This window comes from Haemaphysalis longicornis, unplaced genomic scaffold (genome assembly GCF_048455015.1).
Source record: "Haemaphysalis longicornis isolate Haplotype H1 unplaced genomic scaffold, Haemaphysalis longicornis Haplotype H1 scaffold_6, whole genome shotgun sequence".
Classification (NCBI taxonomy): Eukaryota; Metazoa; Arthropoda; class Arachnida; order Ixodida; family Ixodidae; genus Haemaphysalis; species Haemaphysalis longicornis.
The window spans coordinates 23,760,888-23,777,521 of record NW_027526407.1 but is presented as its reverse complement, the minus strand read 5'-3'; positions in this window follow the sequence as shown (position 1 = coordinate 23,777,521).

Here is a 16,634-nt window from a genome sequence, read left to right as displayed (position 1 = left end):
TTTTACAGCAACTGCGAAATTACTGCTTCTACAACGGCTCCGCTGTTTAAACCTCAAAACCACTGAACGAAATGCAGTGAAATTTCGGTATTACAAAAGTACGAATGATGGACACGTGGACACGAAAACGAAGTGCTTTAGAATTAAGCCTTGTGAAGCTTTAGTCCTGGCGAAGTTCTGCAACCTTTAAAACTTTTAATGGCAGTATTACAAAATGCTTTCGATGAAGCGAAAATTTTTAAAACACTTATATGCATAAACATCTATTCTATGCTCATACTGAGCCGCACGTTTTTACCTGGAATAGTTTCCTGTAATTATTGCAAATTCCAACCCAAGCAAAGCAAAAATCAGATTTTTCTGTCTGGCAATTTGAATTCTACTGAATCGAAATCGGCTGATATACACTTTTCAGCGAGCTCGGAAACTAGAAGACATCTGCTCAGTAATGCTACAGTAGCCATATCTGTGGTTTTAACTGAAGGGCTACACCGGCTGCACAAACATCGTCCAAAAACTGGCAGCAGGAACCAAGCGAGTCAGACCGCCGTCCTAACAAGGTTATCCATTACAACGACTGTTGCCTAAATAAACACACTGTGTAAGTGTTCAAAGTGCGGTACTTGCTAGGGGAGGCCTTGAATGAACGAAAAACACATTTTGTGTTGCCTAGACCATTGTAAAGTTGGAAACGTTTATGGGCTCTACACAACAAGAGTTGAGGAATGGCTAAGGAACTGAATCTTCATCCACATTTTAAGTGTATCGTGTTTCCACTAGATATTCGAAGTAAAACTATGTGGGTGCAAAGTATTTGTACCTGGTTTCAAACAAATAACAGCCGGACGTTCCCCTCAAACCCCCAAAATATAAAGTTCTGGGCGATTCCGCTTACAAAGTGGTTTTAAACCTTTTTCAGTACGGTTGGTGCACAACTTCATAAGTTCTGGCAACAAGTTGCAAAATAAAACATCCCAGTGTGCTGCTTCGGAAAGGCACTAAGTAACGTCATAATATGTTGTCGCAAAACCATCGACTGATATTTTAACTGTTACATTTATTGCTCATCTGAATAACTCGTCAAAAGCATAGAAAGAATGTAACACGTTCGAATACGAGTGTCGCCACCTGTGGTAAAAACTTGCACTAACCGCAGACCAATGCTAACGGAAGCCATATCCAGGTTTTGTCCGGGCGTTCAATTTTATTTCAGGCTTTAAAAGTCGTCGTGGTTAGTATGCCTTTCAGCACACCTATGCTATTTCACCACAGGTTGTTGGAGACTATTCCATGGCATAAATGCTTGACCTGCTTGTGAAGGCCAGCCGATAGCGAGGAAAATAAAGGGCTACTTTTCCTGGTTTAAGCGTTTTGTGGTATTAGAAGGACTATCTTCTAGATTCATCACTAGAAACGTATTTTTCTGACACTTCCAACAGCAGGAAACAAAAATACATTGCCATAAATACCAGAGAATGTGGAGGGGAAAATAGCCCCGCTGATCGCGTAGTTGTCATCGCACCAGACGCGTATTCTGGAGGTCGTGGGTTCGGATCCCACCCGGCCAGCATTTTTCCTCCACTTACTTTCGGTCTTTCCATATTCTGCATCTCCTTCAATGACCTACCACACTCCCCCCTTTGCTTTCCCATGCATTCTTGACTGCCAACCTTTATTTCTGTCTTAATTCAACGAGCCCCCTCCCCTTATTTCCCATTCTGATTCGCTATATATATATATATATATATATATATATATATATATATATATATATATATAGCAGAACAGAAAGATACGGGACGAGGGACTCGGTAAAGATACATTTCAAGGTTGCAGTCGTCATTGCCAGTGCTATTCGGCTTTTTTCGAAATATTTAATAGGGCCGAATGACGTGTGCTTGTCACGTTTGTTTGATACATTGATAAATAAGCGAAAATATAAGTCGAGAAAAAATCCGCCGGGAGCGGGACTCGAACCCACATCTCCGCATAACCGGTGCGGTGCGTTCGCCATTACGCTATCCCGCAGCGGCTTCTCTCTCGACTTTAAAGCGGGGGTTTATATTTACAAGAGCTCTGAGGCCGGTCAACTAGCGCCGCCCCTCGACTACCGCGGGAGACATATATATATATATATATATATATATATCTATATATATATATATATATATATATATATATATATATATATATATATATATATATATATATATATATTGGAAACATAAAAACTCACACAGAGCGCGAAAAAAATAAGGTAAGTAGAGACGGACATACACGAAAAAAACTTTTCAAATTAAAAGAAACTTTACTGGCGTTTCAGGCAGAGGACTTTCTTTCTTCAGAGGACAGAATAAGTTGGTTTCAGGGTTATATATATACAGAAAATGTAGCAAGGGCGAGAGCAGGGCATTGGAAGGGAGAGTTTGTACAATGGGATCATGGTTTGTGGGGAGCAAAAGGATGAGAGAAGTGGAAGAGTGGGGAAAAATAAAAGGATAACAAGAACCCACAGTCATGAGGTACAAACATGAGAAAAAAAAGAGAGCCAAACAAGAAACGAAAGAACGAGATAAGAAGAAATTATAATAACAAGGTAATTCCCCATTTTCCCCCGTGGTAACAGGCGTGAAAGAGGAATCAAAACAAGATATGCCCAAGCACGTGTTTGACATCGGCAGAAAAATCACAGTCACGCGAACGAAGAAAGTCCAAAGAAGATATGCCCATGCTCGCAAAAGGCGAACATCTGCCCATACACACCCGTTCTGAGAATCAGTGATCGAAACATGAGAGTACTATACTTGGTTTCTGTTGGTCGCACCCAAAAGCAGTAATGCATGCAGTTCCGACAGGAAATGAGTGTACAAGGTATACAAAGAGCAGGAAAAAAAAACAGAACAAAATAAAAGTAGAAAAAAAGACAGGGTCAAACAAGTCCTTAAAAGAAAGATAACAGAAGGTAGGTGCACGCGTATGACGCGGTATCGGGCGCTACACACTGGACGGCACATGGCACCCGTAGAGGGAACGCCGATGCAGTCAGAAACGAATATTAGAAAGCACTAATACAAAAAAAGAAAGGGGAGAAAGCAATCACACACGCTCGCGTGCACAAATTGATAACAAGGTGAGAGTATCAACGCTAACAATGGTACCACAGCCTTCTACACAGAACATAATGTCCCGACTTGCTGGTCAACTTTGGTTTAGTGAAGCCAAACGCGGTGCTACCACGAAACTATAACCATCTTCGGGGGCGGCCAACTGATGGGAGAATATTATCGAGGGAAAGAAATGAACAGGCCTAACAGTAGCCTGAGAAATGCAGCCTAAATGTTAATCGGAGGAAAGACATGTCAATTTCCCACAACTTTCATTAATGCCAAACGACACAGACTTAAACTTATAGATGAGGTAGGACTCACGAACCTTGCGATCGTGATGCGTTTTAAAACGAGATTCAAGAATTGTGGCCTTCAGTTGTTCAAAAGAATGACCAGGAGTGTTACCATGCTTTGATAGTAGCAAAGAAGGGCAGGTTTTTACATGAGAGCGGTGATGGTTAAGCCATAAACGAAAGGGTGTTTCAGTGTGGCCGATGTAGTGTTTGCCGCAGAGGGTGCATTCCAGCAGGTATACGGCGTTCGCGGAATCACAGGTAAAGTTCCCATTTACATCAACACAATAGTTAGAAGCTGTCCTGGCGACGCGCTGTGGGGTGGTCGTTTGTGGGCATACCTTACACCGAGGTTTGTGCAGGGCTTGCAACCAGTAGTCGGTGGTCGGGTGATGCTGGATTTGGTGAGATTGTCGCCCAAATTTTTGCTGCGTCTATAAACAACGCGTGGCGGCTCGGGAAATATTCTTTTTAGGCGTTAACTTTGAGCAAGGATATTTGTGATGTTTCCTTAGTACAAATGCAACTTTCGAAGAAGAGCCCGAATGGGTCAACACGATGTTTGTTTGTGGATTGGGTTTCGGAGCTTTTTTACAGATATTTTCGGTGTGTTTCAACTGGTTAGCTCATGTAATCGCGTTATCGATCACTTGCTCTGGGTATTTTTGATTCAGGGTCGCAGTTTTAAGTTCTCTGCAGTTAGAATCGAAATCCCCTTTGCTTGTGCAGTTTCGCCTGAAATGGTGAGATTGGCTATAAGATATTGCAGTCTTGCAGTGCCTGACATGGCTGCTGTGGAAGTACAAATACTTGCGCGTGTCCGTAGGGTTCCTGAAGAGATTAGTCTGAGGCCTACCCTGAGAAACTCTGACTGTAACATCCAGGAACGTTATGCTGTGCGTAGAGTAGGAACGAGAGAGGGAGAAAGTAGGATGCGTAAGGTTAAAAGCCTCAATAAACGCAGGACGTTTGTGGGGATAATGGCGCCCGAGCCATTGCGGGATCGCTAGGTTTGTGCCGTTGCCCGGCGCTTTTCCCCTCTCTCCCCGAAATGCCGGCTCGTCTCGTATGCCGGCTCGTAGAGACGGGCCGTCTTCTTAAGCTCCTGCCTGAGGTGAAGGCTGCAGCGACTTTTGCGGCGATAAAACACTGTCCCGCAGCGGGCGCTCCTGCCTGGTAGTGTAGCTAACCTCACCTCATTGGCCCGTTTGAACGATTCCCGAACCCCACTCTCGCCGGGACGCGAACGCGCACCCTGCGCGGGGGTCCGTTCGAGGAGGCGCTTCCAGGACGCCGTAGGCGTTGGCCGAAGATATGTGACGCTTTCATTACCAACCGGCTGCAACTCTGTTGCGCCGGCGAAAACCAACCAGCCCTCCCGGCTGCCGGCCCGTGCCTTAGGCTGTTCCTGTTGTCCCTATGCTTGCATATAGTAAGGCCGTACCTACCACTCGACGAACACGCCATGCAGTGCGCGCCTGTGAGCGAATGGGCCGCGTTTTCCTCGCTGCTGCCAGCCGAGCTGACCAGCACGGCGATGCGCGCACAACGGTTGCGCCGCTCCCCGGATTTTGCCCTGACCTAAGAGCCCACTGGCTCTGCGCCGACGACGCGCACACTTGCGCGTTGCGCCCCATCGCCTCTTTCAACTAAAGGGAAGTGCGTACGTGTACTGTAAATTATGTAACTGGGCCGTTGGTGTAAAATAAACGTCTTCCCTTCGTACCCTGGGTATATTCTTTTTGTCGCCCCTACTCCACCTGCCCAACAGAGGCGGTGTTGAGTTGACGCGACGGCGTTTCAGTAGCGTGAGCGTGCTCAACTGGCTCGAACCCAAGGTGGTTCCTCGCAGTGTGCATGAGTGCCTCTTTCAAAGCTAGAGTTATGCATATTGTGAGGTAGAGAAACCACAAGTTCCATTTCGCCGTGTTGCCATATCATGAATATATCATCTATATATCTTTTGTAGTACAGTGGCTTCAAATTTTGGGTTGCGAGGAAGATTGACTCTATAGACATCCCTTAAAGGTATTCGCGTAGTTGGGCCCGATTTTGGTTCCCTTTGACGTTACGCTGACTTGCACGTAATTGACACCATCAAAATCAAAATTGTTATGCTCAAGGATAAGGTGAAGGAAAGTTTCAAGGGTGAGATAATCAATAGGTTTGTCACCAGCCGACCGCTCATACGCACGTGATAAAGCGGTGATTTCGTCCGCATGCGGAATGTTAGTGTATAGCGACACTACATCCCGGGTAACATGTAAACAGTTGTTAGGAATTTCAATCTTCATGATATCCGAGAGACAATCATTTGTACCCTTAATGAAGGATGGAAAGCTGTGTGGAATGGCGCGAATGGGAGAGTCGACATAGCACGAGAGGCTCTTGGTGACAGTAACAATGCCAAAAATAATGGGGCGACCTGGGTTGTTATTTTTATGAATCTTAGGGAGAAGGCAGGATCTACCGGCTACTGGCCTTTTACTGGATAAGAGAACGAGCAGTTGTTTCAGTTATTTCGTGATTTTGAACAAGCTCAGTGAGTTTATCTTTGACAATTAACTTATAATCATTAGTGGGATCACTATGGAGTACTTTGTAGAACGTAGATTCTGAAAGTTGTCTATGAGACTCGTTGACATAGTCAGCTTTGTCGAGGATCACGATGGTGCCTCCTTTATCGGCTGGTTTGATCACTATTTCGGGGCAACCTGCGAGTTCCTCCAGGGCTTTCTTTTCCTTGTTCATGATGTTACGGCGGAAAGAGATTTGGCTTTGGTGTGCTATTTTTCTTTCTGCTTGCAACATTCCTGACTTGAGGCGCAACATGACACAGAAACTGTTATGTTATGGCCAGCTTTATACAATTTTGGGAAATAAGGATATCCCCTATGAATATACCTTAATAAAAAGCAACACACCCCACAAGAACTGCCTAATGTAGACGTATAAAACCCAAAAAATCACACCAGGGACGAAGGAGGACGACAGAAACAAGCGCTAATTCCAACTAGCATTTAAGGATGCGGGTTCGATTCCTGGCCACGGCGGCTGCTTTTCTGATGGAGGCGAAAAGCGCGAACACCCGTGTGTTTTAGATTTTGGCGGATATTTATATACACAGGTGGTCAAAATTAATCGGGAGCTTTCCACTACGGTGCGCCTACTCGCCATTGCAGCGTTTGCGCATTAAACCCCATAATCAATCAGTCAGCATCTATTCGTAAAAACGCTCATATATTATATGAAAAATCCGCAAATCATCAACAAATTAGATTCCTCAGCGCATATAACCATCTGTCAGGCGAGAAAAAGGCAATAGATTTCGACATCGCTCGTGCTCTTAAGTACAGATAACAACTAGGCATCAACCGGCAACTGTGTGACACCCGTTACCCACACACACACACACAAAAACAAAGGAAACAAAGCAGGGTACGACAGTTTGGAATTATTCAGGGGCAAGATGCGCAATTTATTGGCCGATAAACCCAATGACAGCATACTTATGCGATTGCGACCAAGGCGGGCTTTCTAAAATGTCCCAATGGTTCCTATTGCGAGCTGGTTTTTCTGCTTTGCCATCCCAACACCCTCATTAAATAGAAGCATGAATTCGCATTTCCGGCAATGTGAACTCAGTTGCAGTGTGAGCATTCTTCACGGCCCGCAGATGCTCGCGGAAGCGCATGTTCAAGCATCGCGATGTCTTCCCTGCGTATTTGTGACCGCATGTAGGTCTACAATGGAATACAAGCTTTCCCAGAAGTCCACCCAAATATGCACAATGTAGTCCATCAGGAAACAAGGTATGAAATACCAGTCCTTAAAAATACACAGGGTAGAAAAAATAAAAATGCAGACTACAAATACAGTCCAGTCTGCTGTAACTATAATGATCCCATCTGTCGATTACAGATTAAAAAATATATTCCTTGTGAGCTGTGTTTCTACGTCACTGTGCGAGTTTTTTCCGGTTGATTTCTCGTAAAAACTGGCAAGGGCCGGATATTTATATACAGCTTGGCAATCCTCCTTCACAAATAGTAAATCAGATTGCTGAGTCGATAGCAGCTGAACGATGAGGCTTCAACAGACCAAATAATGCTAGCTTGTTGGAAGGCAACAGCACTAAGATAAGGCTCTCTCACTATGTGAATGTAGCGATTTTAGGCCCTTGAATTCAACCTGCAGAACAAGAAGCCATTTTTCCACAATTATCCTTCAGGACATCTTTTCATGGCGCCACAATTAGTTTTCGCCGCTATGAGTGCTGGCCAAAGTTACCAGGTTAGAGGTGGGCAGCTTACTGGACAACAGTCCATATTAATCACAGGTTGTGCAACCATGCACTTCCCGCGTCAAGTATTGTCACACATGTGGCTTTAACGGGCGCTGCGGCGCATAGAGTTTCTTACAGTTATTTGTATGAAACTCTATGCTGCGGCACACACACCGCGCCCGTGAACGCGCATCGAGGCGGCGGAGCAACAGTGGTGTAGCAGCGCCACCCCCAATTTGCGGCGGCAGGCAGCAAGACGCCCCAATGCGAAGGGCGTAAGGGAAGCGCGGGGGGAGGAGAGTCGAGTCCGGCCTTTGTAAAGTACTCTCATGTTTCGATCGCCTGACCCTGACTCTCAGAAAGGGTGTGTATGGGCAGATGTTCGCCTTTTGCGAGCATGGGCATATCTTCTTTGCACCTTCTTCCTTCCGCATGACTGTGATTTTTCTGCCGACGTCAAACACGTGCTTGGACATATCTTGTTTTGACCCCTCTTTCACGCCTGTTGCCACGGGGGAAAAGGGAAATTACCTTGTTAATATATTTTTTTTTCTTTTCTCGTTGCTTCTTTTCTTGTTTGGATCTCTTTTTTTTCTCGGTTCGTACCGCGTGACTATGGGTTCTTGTTATCCTTTTTAATTTTTCTCCCCTCTTCCACTTCTCTCATTCTTTTGCTGCCCTCCTACCATGATCCCATTGTACAAACTCTCCCTTCCCTGTCCTGCCCTCACCCTTTTATATTTTCTGTATATTGTTTTGCGCCATGGAGCTCCTGCAATTGTGATTACAGACAGGGGTACCGCATTCAGCGCAGATTTGCTGCGCGCCGTCATGAACCTCACCAATACTTCCCACCGAAATTCGACAGCTTACCATCCGCAGACAAACGGACTGGCCGAAAGGTTAAACAAAACCAGACCCGTTTTTCTTAATTAGGCAGCTTATTTGAGCGATGTTTACGTTAAAAGTGGTGTCAGTATGATTCTAACGAGGCAATCTTTCGAATGAACCAAACTTTTGTGTGCATGTCTCCTTTAAACTACTTTTCTTGCTTGAAAATCGCTTTGGTGATGTAAAAGTCATGAATTTCGTGATGTAAAACTTCGAATATATTATTATAATTTTATATGTTTCCAGCAAGCCCAGAATTTAAATGATGTGTTTACATTTTCATATTGCCAACCAGCAGCTGTGTGTTCTAAATAAAAATGGGAGCGAAAATAACGCCTGCGTGGCGGCAACAGGTTACTAACCTAAAGCCGAACAAACAAAGCCGTTTTACAGTCTTCTTTGAATGCGACGACCATGCACACACAGCCTGGCCTGCTTTATTTTGTCCAAGGCCAACGTCCTCTCCTGAACTGCATGTTTCATGCTCTGATTAGGCATGTCGCTGGTACTTCCATTGTTTAGTGTTTGAACCTTTGTGTTGTTTGGTCCTGGGGTGAGACCTGCTTATTATGTTTCCTCCACGAATGTTGAAATCTAGTGTTTCTCTTGTAAAGCGCATGTACAGACGTCCAAGGATTTTTCGAACGCCCAATTTTCCGTACCAGCCTGAATATTCGGATTCAGTCAGGGCACCCACGCGTGCACCATATAGTCAATCTATGACACTGAGCAAACTTTCAGAACATTGAAAACCTTCTTGTTCATTTTCCCGTACTTTTTCTTTCTTGATTTGATTCTAGGGTTTAACGCGCCGACGCAACGCAGGCGATGAGGCGCGCCGTAGTGGAGGGCTCCGGATTAATTTTGACCACCTGGGGATATTTAACGTGCGCCGAAATCTCGTACACACGGGCATTTTTGCTTTTCGCCTCCATCAGAAAAGCGACCGCCGCGGCCGGGAATCGAACCCGCGACCTCGTGCTCAGCAGCGCAACGCCTTAGCCACTGAGCCACCGTACTTTTTCTTTCTATCGCGGTTCAAAAGCTACCAAATACGCGCACAACACCGCAACGATTGTGTTTTTCTCCTACCTCAAATCTGCGTTGTATGCGTATCGCCAGCCTAGCTGTAATACAGCCTCTATAGCAGAAGCCGCTTGCTGATCCATCCCGTGGGCCCTCATTCGGAAGTGGCGTGGAGGAAGGAAGTCAGTCGCATTCACCACGGGGGCCCTTGAGTCGCAAAGTTTCAACCTCGCCAACGTGCAAGCTGACCCACTGGAACGGCTACGTAGCGCTCTTCTGGAACAGACTGACAAGTTTTTCCGGCCGCTCGGTGAATACACTGACTTTTATTTTCTTTGAATTCGTTTTTTTGGAATACCCCATTTTTTCTGTGCTATCTCTGCCCCTTTAGGGTCCGGAAAATTGGTCGGAGGCTGTCTTGTGACTCAATTTTCCTGAAACAGAAGAACAGAGCACCTAGTTTAGATTAGGGATGGAAGAAGGGATTTTCACTAATTATTTTTTTCTTTGTTCTTATCGCTAAGAACGTCGGCCAATCGCTCTTGTTTAAGGTTACCATTTTATGGTCATCTCTTTTGACATAACGTGTTTCCAGCCAATGTTACTCTCATGGAACGACGTGAAAAAAATGTTAGTAAAGCGTAAAGTTTGTGGACCTGCTCTCTACGGCATGCCAAGGAATGAGGCACACTGCGGTTGCGTGAAAGAACTCTTTACTCACATTCTCCAACGCGCTGTCGCCCGTCCGGGCATACAGACACACACCAGCCAAGAACACTCTGTGTCCCGAGTTCGAGTCCCCGCGCGCGGTTCTTCTCTCACCACCGCCCGCTCCTCCCCATCGCTGCTTCTCCTCCAAATCCGCCAGTGCCATCCCTCGGGTGCCTACGTCTCCACGTCTTGCGGCCCGGTGGCCGCACGGAAGGCGAGGAGGGCGAGGGAAGGGAGCCCATGGCGAGGGGCTCCGGGCGACACCCCCTAGACCAGAAGGTGTGCCAAGGCGCTCCCCACAAGTTAGACTTGACATTCGGTCTGTACGCACCCTGCAGATGCTGTAAGTGTTTTCGCGGTGTCCTTTTTTTCTCTTCACTACGGTGTCTGAAAGCCACATCGAATGTGCCCTTCTTAATATTCTGTGTAACGTTGATGTTTATTCGCTCTGAGCTTCCTTACGGTATGCCAAGAAACCTCACACGGTTTTCATTTCAAGCTGCCGGAACTGGCTGATGCAGAAGACCTCACAGCGAGAATCATGCACCCTTCCGCCTAACGACGATGGTGGTTGAAGATAAAACTTTCCTGTTAGGGATTCCCTTTTTGCTGTCCCAGTTTGAACTTTGATTTGCAGACCGTTTGGACTATGACACGTTGAGCTTTGACTTTAACTGGAACGCAGTTTGGTTTTTCTGATCGCAGTAGGTTTCACTTTAACCCTTCGCTGTTTCATGCCGCATGATGAAAGTTTCGTGTTCAGTTATCGTGGCCGTTACAGGAAGTGGTGCAGGAGTTTTTAGTCTAATTTCGCATGTCCATGCGTCCCCTACCAAATCCAGACTTCTCCGAGTACATCAAAGCTTTACGTTATAGCCACCATTTAGTGGATACACGATATTTGCCGTACTCCCGCTTTGGTCGGATGACGTCAGTTCCAAGCACAGGGGGAGGGAAAACTGAAGGTTCAAATTCTAGCATGCTAGCGCTCAAGCTTAAATAAAAGCTCTATGATAGAAGTCATACCCCAAGTAGCTCATCTTCAACCGTGCTTTGCGGTAGTACCAACAAAACCAGGGGATGCATTGAAAGCGTTTGAGTGGTTAATGCGCCGATACTAAGCCTGGTTCATGAGGTGCTCCGTAGTAGAATAGTTTAGTACGGATATGTTTTACGTACGAAGAAACCTTGACAGGCGTGTGAGTGGTTTTTCGCTAATAAAAAACTGGACGGGGGAAAAAACATTCGCCCACACATCATATAAAGACTCCACTCGTTGTTATAGGTCTTCCCTACGGCACGCACCATCTGAATGAGTGAAGGTCATAAGGCGCGTTCGTAGCCATGCTCGCGTCTCGGTTTGTAGCGCAGTGGGAAGAGCGCCACGTACCTCCCGTCGCGCCCAGAGAGTCGTGGGATCGAAACAGGGCGCCGCCACGTTAATGCCACTCGACACGTTGTTACAGGTCTTCTTGATGGCGCTCACCATCTGAATGAGTGAAGGACATCAGGCGCGTTCGTAGCCATGCTCGTGTCTCGGTTTGTAGCGCCGTAGGAAGAGCGCCACGTACCTCCCTTAACGGCCAGAGTGTCATGGGATCGGAACCGGGCATTGCCGCGTCACGACCATCACTCCTCGTTTGCAAAGCTTTAGACTTCCCACCGCTTCGTTGACAAGCCCGTCGACGGCGTCGATGTTTGTGGTGATCATGCAGGGTTTCTTTGCGACGATGAGAACCTCCATGGGTAAGTTGCCAAATTCGGTGTGTGACATTTCAGCCACCTTGGCCGTCACCGTCTGCGGAGCGTCTTGTGTCGCGTACCCCCGGTACGTGTCCTGAGCTCGCAGACGACGAACGACAACTTCTTCTTCTTCCTCTACTCCTTGTTGAGTAGCAACGAAGGCGTTCAACATTTTGACCTCGTCGGTCAATCTTTGATTGGCCAATCCCCAGGGGCACCCTGCCACAATCATCATCAGCGGTATGTACATGGCGCACCAAGGGACGGGACAGGGCTCGAGCAAGAGGAGCTTCGCCCCTAATAGCACCAATTACATGGACCAAATGTGGCGGAGCGACCGACTCGTTCCGGTTGAGCCGCCACGAAACGGAGCCATTAGACACACTGATGAAACGTGTCTATAATGGCGATGGCACACTGACTTTTACAATGAGAATGATAGTAGTGCATGCTCCGCTAGGCGTGATATGCGGGTGCACGTGCACACGGCTTCTTCCTCTTATTCGTCACCTGCTAGTCTACAGCATCCTCCAGGGTCTAAAGTGTGGCCGAATCCAGTTCTAGATGACGTAGCTTCAGTACAGGCCTCTTGATGGCCTTGCCTTCTGGCAACTGCGCTGGACAGGCCGAACCAATGCGTCAGTGCCTGGGTACACTTCTCCAACGCGGCCTAGTGGCCAAAATAACTTGGGCGTATAAGGAATGTCCACTGGTACGATGTCCTCAACCTTTAACTTTGTTGAGTGATGCGTGGGCTAGCGACGCGCTGATGGTAGTCGCAACAAATATTCATGTTTCCATCACTTCCAGAAATATTCCATCATTTTTCGTTGATGTTGAAAGCGCAGGTGATAGTCATTTCGATCGTGTCTACTCATCTCGTTTGACTCCGTCATTACTTCATGTAAAGTAGTTAGTTACATGAACCAATCATGGCACCTCGGCGCTTCGTATTTTATCGCCACATACGAAATTCCATAGTTGGTCGGATCTTGTCAGGAGGCTGATGCGTAACTCGCCAGAACCTCGAGGCACAGTCAGTTGGTCTGCCAGTCCATTGCTTTGCCCGGTAACATGGCGCGCGAACACGCACTCCTTGTCGGTAGCACGGATGTCATGGCAGATTGTTTGCATGGCTATTGCTTCGATGGTGTGCTCATTTGCATCCAACTGGCTACGTAGACGAACCTGTATGACATTACAATTCCTAGCACGTGAAGGAGCATCGGATGCGAAAGTGTTCACGGCGAGGTGTGTCTCTCTGATGACATTCAGTCCCAACCCGGCCACGAGATCTTCTTTGATGATCGTGCGTTAACTGCCTCCGTCGATAATGCCTCCGACATAGGACGTGTCGTTGGTCCCGACCATCCAGCAATAGAAGGTCTGTAAATTCACGGCCTAGTCCGTTTGGCAGGTTTTAACGGCAGTCGATGGCGCATGGTTTTCTTTGACTGGTTTTGTAGCATCAGAGACTTTTCTGTCCAGCTTGTCGCTTCGCGTCGCTTGGAAATCTGGATCGCACATCGACGAAGCATGCCTGCCTTTGCATGTCTGGCATGCCAACTTCTGCCGGCACTCGTTTGCACGGTTGCCGGTCATAGTGCATCGGTAGCATCGCCGAGAACTAGCTAGTCGTTTTTTTTTTCTTTTTTTCTGCGATTTTCAATGTAGCGCTGCATGCCTGAGTCGCATGTTTTTTAGACCTACAGAAGAAACATCCACTGGGGTTTTTCTTCATTCCTTGCGATGCATGTAGGAGTGATGACGAGGGCACGTGATTCTTTCGATAACCACTGCCGTTGGAGTAGGACGTCGCTGAAACTCAATACTTCCTTGCTTCTAGCTCTATCCGTACGTATCGCAAGAGCTCCTCGAGTTTTCGGCAAGACATTGTGGTTGCCCACACTGAAACAGAAGTCACTGCTCCGTGTATATCACCTTGACGACGTCCGTGTCGATGGAATGCGACGACGACTTCGTTCGGAAACGCCTCCAGCAAAACTTTGTACGCATTGTCGAGAAGCGGCTAGTGGGGATGTCCAGAACGTTGAGGCAGCAGACATCCAGCTGAAGGCAGTCGTAAAGCCTGCGCAGCTCCGTCTTCTCCGAGAGAGGCATCACGTGCTGTAGTTCGCGGAGGTGTGTAAACTGCTGCTGTATAATACGGCTGTTGTCGCCAAACCTGACCTTTAGCAGCTGACGGTACTTCATAGCAGGCCGCCGTTGTTTGTAGACCGGCGATGGCAGCTGCTGCTTCACCTTCCAGGTAGTTTCGGAGGTAGTGAGACTTGTTGGTGGTTGTTAGAGCCTCGTTCGTGTGGACTACGCCGTTCAATTGCTCCAAAAATGACGTCCATTTATACACGTCCCCAACAAAAGGCTTGATGGTGTGCATTGGGAGACAAGGTCCACAGATATAGAGGTGGAGTTGTCTTTGGGGCAAGTGGTGTAGTATCGCAGCCCAGGGGGAAGCTTGCGCCATGTTACCGATGCTGAGGTCCTCGAGCAGGCACGTAAGGGGAGTCAGAGCCTCGAGCTTCTGGTCATCATCCTGCGCTGCCGACTCGTATTCCTTTGCCAGTTCCTCGACGGGAACTGCACCCTCGACCTGGGCGTCAATCTTGCGAAGCTCGTCGCGGCTCGCCATGAGCTTGCCCATCACCTTTCTGAGCGCTGTTCGGTCAGGGCAGCGGTACTAGATGAGCGCTGCCGCCTCGTTAAAAATCTTTGTCGCTTGGGCTCGCCGGACAGCGCGTTTCGCTTTCAGCCGGTCCATTGTTGAGTTAAAAATTTGCGGCCTACTCGCTCGGCAGGTAGTGAGGTCCCCGCATTGCCCTCCTGGGCGCGGTTCTGAGGAGGACAAAGTTACTTTGACGATCATTTCCAGAAAAAATTCCCCGCATTTCCTCGAGGGGAAGAATGTGAAAGTGCGAATGCACGAGCTGAATTTGCGCGGTTCGGTAATGTTCGCGAAAGAGAGATCACACACACACACACACACAACTACAAAGAAAGAAAGATGCATTTATTGACAGACACCTATTTGTGTTGTCGTAGTACTTGATTGCTAGAGCGGATCTCAGCTTTGAAATTTCGTGTCAGTACTCCTTTAAGCGGGTGCATTAGCCCTTCTGACGCCCGATTCTTGGCCAATCCCCCACGTGGGTATGTGCCATGTCAGCGGCCAGGCAGCGCGTGCCCATCTCCCCCCGTTGCCAAGGAAGACGAGCAGATTCCTGGCCAATCCCCCACGTGGGTATGTGCCATGTCAGCGGCCAGGCAGCGCACGCCCATCTCCCCCCGTTGCCAAGGAAGACGAGGAGCGCGCGCACCCGCAGCTGTTGCTATGCGGACGGCGGCGAACGCTTCAGGCTCGCTTAAGAAGTGCATTCGCACTTAAAAAACCCGCTGTCGCCGTTGCTCCTTACCCGCGTCCTTGGGAGCCGCTGGTCACCCTTGAGCTTCGGCACCAAATGTCGCGGAGAGACAGACTCGTTGCGGTTGAGCCACCAGGGAGCGGAGCCGTCAGACACCCTGATGGAAAGTATCTTTATGGCGATGACAGACGGACATTTACAATGACAATGATAGTAGTGCACGCTCCGCTTGGCGGGATTGGCGGATGCCCGAGCGCATGATACCCTGCTAGTCTCCAACACAAAATACGCCCTACGTGTAGCAGTAAATACCTGCCCCATATTCTTCCGAATTACGCATGTATGTAAAAAAAATCACGCCCTCTCCGTCTATACCCGAGGTTTTCTCGTGACAAATTATCGTCGTCTTTACATGGTTGGATGCACCAGTTGTCTGTATAAATTTACACGTCCATGCCCCCCTCTCCAAATTCAAAACGCTTCGACCATCACAAAATAAAACACACGGATAGACTCCGGATTGATAACTCGAGTACCCAGATTCGATTCCCTCCACGAAAACGGTTTTTTCTTTCAGTTCACCCCTTTTTCGCTTTGGAAACGCCATCAATGAGAACACTAAAGCTCTGCATTAAAACTGATAAAGATTAAAAGCAGCTTGGAACTTTGGTGGGTTCTCGCAAAGAAGCCTATTTGTGGGAAATAAGATACTACAAACCGGCACGTCACATGCAGATGCTTTGTAACGACATTTTCAGTGTCATTAATGCTGTTGCACGTCACTGGAATTGGCCGTTTAGCTGCCTTTTGAGATACTTGGGCTCTAGGTCCTAAAGTAAGATGGGAGCTAACCGACGCAATGTAACGCGTACAGAACTTTTGTTCTCAACATTTTTTATACAGACAATGTGTGTAGTACACACAAAACTGCAGAATAATTTTAGAAAGAATATACTAGAAAAATATATATACCCGTAAATATTGCTGAAGCAAGAATTTTGAAAATGTAAAATGGTAGCCTAAGGCCGGTAGCAACAATAACTCATTTTATATCGAATCGGTATTTTCTGGATCGTACGTAGCACCCCTCACTTCACTACTTGCACAGACATGCAGAGCAAAATATAGCGGTAGGTTGTGTTCGTCTTTAGTTCGTTTCCATCGGCTTCCGTGTAGAAAGACTATGGCAGGCTGCTTA